This window comes from Python bivittatus, unplaced genomic scaffold (assembly GCF_059951505.1).
Source record: "Python bivittatus isolate LINGU-HERP-01145 unplaced genomic scaffold, Pbiv_v1 ctg000840_np1212, whole genome shotgun sequence".
NCBI lineage: Eukaryota > Metazoa > Chordata > Lepidosauria > Squamata > Pythonidae > Python > Python bivittatus.
The window spans coordinates 17171013-17176702 of NW_028277113.1; positions in this window are offsets into that span (position 1 = coordinate 17171013).

The following is a 5690-nucleotide window of genomic DNA, read 5'->3' on the forward strand; positions in this document are numbered from 1 at the left end:
GTATATAGAAAACTCTCACTAGATCATCCAATTGGTTCTGGCAGGAAAGAATGCCTAATAGGTTTTTCAAAGTCAGTTATACTTAGGTTTGTATTTTCATTATATAAATCACATTATTGGGGCAGGGGAGAATGATTCACCTTTAACAGCATTTTAGTGCTGTTTGTCCCTCTTTAATTTAAATTTTGAACTTGATTGGGATGTCATTACAACCTTCTAAAGGTTTTTTTTTTTTTTGCACTTCCTGTACTTAAAAAACAAAACAACCCAAAGAATTTCAGAGTGGACAAGAAGTGTTTGTTACAAGGGATTCTCAAAGTGAATAAAGAAGTGAGGGAGATCATATTGCCTCCTGTAATTCCCCTCTTCCCCAAAGTCACATACACATGCACACCTCTCTTTTTATGCCTGGAACTGTTAAAGACAATGGTAGTTATTCTAGCAGTTGTACAGAGATGTATTATTTTTCATTTGGTTCTGGAAATGTTTATTACCGGCACACCAAAAATGAAGGGAATCTAGGAAAACTAGTACTTCTGAAGAAGAGGTCCAAAATATATTTACAATAGGAAGCCTTTAAAACGAAGGGGATGGGGGATGGCTGATAGTTTTCTGAATCCTTCTCTCCTTCTCCCGTGTAGTGATAATTTGAGTCTAATTCTGGTAGTTAATACAGAAGGGATATAACTTCCGTATTAATGTGACCCCTTCAGGTGCAGTGGGATGGCCTCTCACACAAGCAAATGAAGTACATTTGGTTAATGACTAGTGTTTCTATAATAGGGATTGCAAAAATTAGTTCATTCTTGCTGTTATTGAAAAGGACTTGAGTCTTCCATGAAAATTGATCAGAGGCTTTATTAAGATTGCTTTTGTTTGTTCATTTACTTTCGTTTGATTAAAGCTCTGGTTCCCTTTTCTTCAGCCAATCAATAGGCAGCACTGGATGTATCTTCTGCAATAGATTTAACTTGCTGGTGCTGGAACTGATTATAAGAAGTCTACTGGAAGTTAGCTTCATTGATAAAGGTCCAGATTGAAGGGACTTGCAACTTACAGAGGTCCTGCTTTGACAACAATTTTGTGTACAACAGCAGCTTACGAATTGTTGACAGCTCTAAACAGCAGATTGTATAGAATCATTCTTTAAAGGTATTCTATTTAGTTCTAAATCTGTATTCAGAACTGAAAGTGGCAGACATAGATGTACCAGCCAAAAAAGTGGGGCATCAGGAGAGTTTTCTGAAAGTTACAAGCATATGTGCTTCTCTTCTTGCAATTAATCTCTTTGTAATTGAAGTTAATAATTTAATTTTAAAATGGCTGCCAATGAATCCTTTCCAACCAAGAGATGAAGAATGAATAGTCAGTGCAGCTATTTACTGCCCAAAGAAATGATGCAAACATAACATACATTGTTTGAGGCTCTGTGGTTGGCAGTAGAAGATAAATTTTGAAATGATTAAATATTTTTTAATTTTTATCTTTTTAAAGATGATTGTTTGATTAAGTTCAAATTGCAAATTGTTCTGCATCTATTTAACCCCAGGGAATAGGTCTCAAGTACTTGAAATGCCTCAAAATGTTGGGTGCCTGGACAACGTGCATTTACTTAGCTGATTGATCGTTTTCCCCATGTTTTTACTGTACCTCAGGATTCTTGCCTCTCAAAATTATGACTCTGTTAAGATACAGCTTTATTTTGTCTGACCTTTTTGCTAGGACAAAAAAAAAATCTGTTTTTAAAATAAGGCACGACATCAGAAAGTATCAATCTCTTGCATTTAAATAGTTAAGTTAAATAGACAGCTTTCCGATGCCTACTTTCAGTTTTGGTAGTGTTTCATCAGTGGTTTGAGCATCCAGCAAATTCTTGATGAATGTTTCCCAAATCAATAAATAGTTCATGCTGTGCATTTTTCTTTTAGTCAAATGACTACAAAGTACATTTTCAATGTCCTGCCAGATGTTGGCCTAGGGAAAGGGGTACCATAGCTTTACGCTGAGGTCATATTGGGCTGACATGGCCAGTACAAAGGAGAAATAGGGAGGGAATGTTTTGCACCTTATAGAATGAGAAAAGAAATTGCATACCGACATAGGTAAGAGCTTTTATTGTGACAAGAACTTTTTCCATATGCGTGCATACTCTCTGTAATTCCAGTGTAAAATATTGTACTTGCACTAGCTTTTTTTAAAACAAATATTAAAAAATGGAAGAATTCATATTCTATTTTCTAATCGTGGTGTGTCTATTTGTAGGATACACTCGCGTCTGTTTATTGAATTTTATGGTCCCTTTCTTTGATGGTGCTTGCAGGTTTTCTAGGTAGAAATTATTTCATTATGATAATAAAACAATGTTTGATTCAAAATTTGAACAAAATTGTTTTAAAGAAATTGTCTGTATACCAGTACAAGTTTATTGTTTCAGTATACTCGTACTAATAAAATAACAGTGCCAATTGCAAATTAGTGTTCTTTGTAGTGTTTAAATTAAGTAAGAGGTTGGTGGTAGTTCCTCTTTGAAAGAGCAATTTGTCCATATGAATGTTTCCCTTGATGTTTTACTTTATGACAAGTTTTGTTCACAAATTGCAGAATTTGTTAATGGATATAGGTTCGTGCATACTATATCCAATGCAGAACTTTCTGAAATAATATACAAGCATTCATTTGTGCTGTCAAGTTTGTCCCCTGCTACCAGCTGATCCAGATATTTCAACAATGCAGCTTATGATAGTGTGTTCTGAATGTACTTAGCACCCAGTTTCATCATTTTAGCTTTGTATTTATCCCTGTTTACAAATCATGTTAAAAAGTTGCAGTGAGCTATGCCATATAAGCATTTTATCCAGTCGCTTGACTCTAGCACTGCCAAACTGTATAGTGAGGTTCTGTTTTGCTTAACACAAAGAAAACTTTGGAAGTGGGGAAAAAATGAACATTGCTTTTAGAACATTTATCACAAAAGTGGCAATTCCAGAACTCAGAGTTCCAAGGCTTAAGATAAAGTGGTTGCAATTATCTCCTTTTGTGCAGTGCAGGTACTCAGTACAGATAGCCTTTGCTTAATGACCTTAATTGGGACTGCAGTTCCATTGCTAAGTGAAACAGTCATTAAGTGAAATATGTGACTGCACCAACTTACAATGGCAGTTCCAGCAGTCCCAGTTGCAGTTGTGAAGTGAATCACCCATGGCCGTTAAGGGAGACATGTGACCATGACTTGAGACTTCCTGCCAGCTTCCCCATTGACTCTGCTTGTCGGAAGCTGACTGGGAAAGTTGCAAATGGTAGTCACGTGACTGTGGGATGCTGTGACCTTCGTAAATGCACAACAGTTGCCAAGCACCCAAATTGCGATCACATGACTCCAGAGACACTGCAACAGTCATAAGTGCAAGGACCATCGTCACTTTTTTTAGCACCATCGTAACTCCTAACAGTTGCTAAATGAATGTCGTTAAAACGACATTGTCGTTAAAACAAGGACTACCTGGAAAGTGAGGCCAGGTAGCATTTACTTTCCCAGAGGCCAGATGATCCGAGGGATATGTCCTGCTTAAACTACCAACATAGCTCTTCTATTTACGTGAATGCTGGGTGGTGCTATTAAGAACTGGCCTATGAAAAATACTGTTAAGTTCAAGACAGTTCTTAGGCATCTATAGCTAATCTCTGTCATTTATTGAACATCTAAGAGCCACTAATTATTAAAGATCCCAAGGTTACAAATAATGTAATATAACAATTATAATCAACCCTATTAAATAGCCTGACTAAAAAATTCTGTTTCCAAAGCCTTGTTCAAGGACAGCAATGTTATTAATTCCAGTCATTGCAGCGCACAGGAGCAGGCTTGAATTCAAAATCATGATCAGGCAAACCTGTGGCAAATACAGGATTTCCAGGGCTCATCTTCATGTGGTAGGATTGTAAAGTGACAGACATCTGCTTAGATAATCTAGACTTAAATCACCTAGTAATTCATATACAATCACCAGCATTTTTTATTTTCCCTGGAAATAAGTAGCCAATATAATTTTAACATAATATGGTCTGTTTAGACTTCCCTAGACTCTTGTTTTATATCAGGGAACTGCCTTCTATCCAATTCAAGAATCTAATTGTTGTATGCTAGTGAGAGGTGTGGTTTTTGTCACTGTACTATTCCTTGTTGCATTTTTAAATTTATCTGGATATTTCAGATGCACCTGCATCTGAATTATTTCTGGATGTGCAAACCACTTCCTCTGCTTGCATGGATATTCCTGTTTCTGTTGTTGTTGCTACAGGTCTGTCTGTCTATAATGGAGTAAGTGGAAGCATTTAATGGGAAAACTGGTTTTAAAATGCCATTGAATAATCATATCCCTGAAAGATGGTTAGCTAGTTGAGAGGTAAATGTGCCTTAATTTCTATTACATGATGTTTCTGTAACTAAAAAGACACCATATACAGATGATGGAATCAACAAAGACAAGTGTTACAATGTTCTACAATGCAGAATGTAATTCCTCTGCATAAAAAAGGAAAGGCTTTGTAAAATATTTGCACATGGTATGTAAATCAGCCCAAAAGAAAAGGAGTTATTTGTAGTATGGGCTTATGCATCATTCCTCTAAAAGAAATCAGTGGTTTGTTTTGTTTGTTTCACTGCAAACTTAAGTCGGCAACCAGATTTGGGCTGCAAAAATTGAGACACCCACTGGATGGCAGAAAAGAGATTTTAAAAAATCTCCAACTCTGGTATCACAAACATATATGTTACTCTTTGATTACTAATTACTCAAATTTTACTTGGACATTGAAAATAAAACAATGATATAGTATGAATCTGTCAGATAGTTTAAAAAATAAGGAACTTTACTTGCAGTAAAACTACATTGGAGGTGTGCAGCTTTATCCATGTTAGAGTAGTGTATCTTCTCTGCATATCATCCATCAGGTTCCACATAAAAACTTTGCCTCCCAAAATCGTGAAAAACTTGTCAGGTTTGGTTGGTTATGCATGTTACAATAGTGATATGAAAAATGAGATCTAGATCTTACACAATCAAAACACCTCTCTGTTAATCATTAAATCTTTTTCAGGCTTCCATGCGACTCAAAATAAGATGATGGTTTTAAAAAGTTGACTTGTTAATATGATTCTTAAAGCAGACACACCTTTTTACAGACTCATATCTGTTCTTACCAAGTCTTAAACATTTCTTCTGAATCATTTTCAAAGAAATGCACAGTCCTAATGTGCAGGTTCTAAATCAGTGTGCAATCATGTGTGCAAGGGGATGACTACAAACAAATCCAGGTTTAATCCAAACAAAATACTTGGTTATTTGAAGGTCCAATCACAAAAAGGGGACCATAACCCTGCTGCCTGAGGTAACGTTTTCCTTTGAAGATGTAATATCCCTAATATCTAACAATATCATTTAATCAGTGGAACAGATTCAGAATGCCATGTAGTTTCTCCCAAATCTGCTCCAGAAGGTTCTAGAGCAGGTCTGGAACATTCTTGAGGGGAAAAGGAGTGTGATGGGTAGTCCTGATTATGAGAAATTAACCCAATGAATTAAAATAATCTAGTCCCATCAATGGTCACTCAGAACCAATAATGGCAACCATTGTTGGCAGGGAAACCCTTGTAATAATGATCTGATTACAAAAGTATCAGTTTATCTGTG